The 2,349-nt window shown below is 37.5% G+C and overlaps 1 non-coding gene across 1 annotated transcript; it reads left to right on the top strand.

Annotated features, from left to right (window-relative positions):
• The first annotated feature begins 430 nt into the window (after positions 1 to 430).
• Positions 431 to 503, top strand: Trnaa-agc (transfer RNA alanine (anticodon AGC)). Its single transcript has one exon. It is a non-coding gene; the product is annotated as a tRNA-Ala (tRNA).
• The last annotated feature ends 1,846 nt before the right edge of the window (positions 504 to 2,349 follow it).

Genomic DNA, 2,349 nt, shown 5'->3' with positions numbered 1-2,349 from the left:
GGAAAGAGACAGGATGAAATTTCGATTCGCGGTAGGCCCTTATTGGTGGTTAGTCCGTTTGCGTATTGAAGGCAATGTATGACCCAAAAAGTACGGCCTTGACATTAAGTGTATGTATGTATGTATGTGAGTATGAATGTGGAGCGGCCGGTTGGATGGCGGTATCCAGGAGAGATGAAAGAGTAAGATAAAAATAATGAATACCTAATAAAATGGGTCACTCACTTATTATAAGTAGAAAATGGCTCGACTCGTGACTGGTTTTAATATAATTATTAATTCTATTAATATGTATGTGTTTTAATATTAATTTTATTAATATGTCTGGAACACCGGTAGCAGTTTAAAAAGTGTAACATTCTTACGGTAGATGTCGCTAGAGCGTCCCTAAGACTCATACATGGTGGAAATATTCGCTGTATGGGGTACGGTCTTGGTAGCTCAGATGGCAGGGCACTGGGCTAGCGATCCAGTGGTCGTGGGTTCAAGTCCTACCCAAGACAGTGATTTTTTTTCCACATTTAATTTACAAATTATTTAATTAGCATTAGGTTTAAAATAATGTCGTTATTATCATAAACGTTTACCAGATATAACAAGCCGCTGATAATCATTTGTCCCTATCTGTTATTCTGACATTTCAGTTTGTTAGAAAGAGACAACTTTTTACAGATGTTTCTAAGAAGTTGCCAAGTTTTATAAATACGGAGGTAAAATTATAATATAACTAATTTATTATCCTTTCGGCCAATCACCAAACGATTTACTCGTTAAATACACTGCATACTGCACTGTCTGGTTAATTTCGCATAACGCCTTTAAACCGCACCTGCAGCATGAAACATTTTGGCATGCAACTCGCTCATCGGATAGTCTAAGAGGCGGACGACGTTTTTGTTCGTCTTTTTTATTCGTTTTTTGTACCTACGTTGATGACATTTTAAATTAAAGATAACAGGAATGAGCATCAATTTAAGTTGGAATCTGGTTTGTATTGAACTTATAATTGTGCATAATTATTTTGTTTGAGTTGCCGGTTCAGCTTGGGCAATAATTTATTTTCCTTTGCAGATCACATTTCTTAACTGATTTTGGAAAAAAAATTGTAAGAAAATTCGATAATTACTTACCTATATTCGATTGGATTGGAATTATTGGTCTCTTCAGTTTCAGGATAATTTTTATATGGCAAATTTTATGTTATATGACAACCTGGGGCCTAGCCAAGCTGACAATGGTACATCAATAAACGCCGGTTGAAAAGAAAATAAATATCGGGATGACAGATGTATCGAAAAGTCATGTGACTTTCAATTGACGATTTTCACCGGTATAGGCTCCCGGTGAAACTAACAACTAAATTACATTTTTAAGGTTAGAATTAGGTACTCCTGAATTGTAAGATCTGTAAGGTGGAATAATTTATCCGTTTTCGAACACCCTACTGCAGTGCTAATGTCACAGCATTATAAATCATTTGTTTCTTGTTTAGCAGGCTTGAGCGCGTAGGTGAATTCACAATTAACATAATGGTGTCGCAATAGAAATGTTTGTTTTCATTAGGTTAGTAAAGTTTTCTGTTGAGAGACGAGAAAAGGAGCGCTGGTGGCCAGCGGTAAGAACGTGCGACTTGCAATCCGGGGGTCGCGGGTTATAACCCTGGCTCGTACCAATGAGTTTTTCGGAACTTATGTACGAAATATCATTTGATATTTATCAATCTCTTTTCAGTGAAGGAAAACATCGTGAGGAAACCGGACTAATCCCAATAAGGGTTCACCCTCTGGGTTGGAAGGTCAGATGGCAGTAGCTTTCGTAAAAACTAGCGCCCACGCCAATTCCTGGGATTAGTTGCCAAGCGGACCCCAGGCTCCTATCAGCCGTGTCAAAATGCCGGGATAACGCGAGGAAGATGATGTTGAAGTAAAGTTTTCTGTTATTGGTTACACTGGTCTAGCGGGGATTTGGTGTAACTCCTTGCATTTAATTGCAAGTTCTTTTTACCGAATTACTCAGTTGCATTTACTTCACAAACAAGTACTTTTTGAGACCTTTCTCTCTCTTGTCTTTGTGGTTTTCCATCGATAAGTTCCTTTGGTTAGGTACGTTCTGACTGCTTCATCAGACCAGCTCCAGTTAAGACTATGATTTCACTTTTTTTTTTTTCAAAAACAGCTTTTTCTGCTCTATACGAGTAGTTACAGCAGAACCTAGGTTTGAACCCTCGAATTTTGACCATGAGACACAAATGAAAAGTTAAATTATTGATTCACACAATTTTGACAATCGAAAAAAAAAATCCTAGCTCTTAGTTTTTCCATAATCTTCCTGGTCCGAATTGTATTCATC

Source organism: Cydia amplana, chromosome 24 (genome assembly GCF_948474715.1).
Source record: "Cydia amplana chromosome 24, ilCydAmpl1.1, whole genome shotgun sequence".
NCBI lineage: Eukaryota > Metazoa > Arthropoda > Insecta > Lepidoptera > Tortricidae > Cydia > Cydia amplana.
The sequence above is the reverse complement of the archived record's forward strand: the minus strand, read 5'-3'. Positions and strand labels throughout refer to the sequence as shown.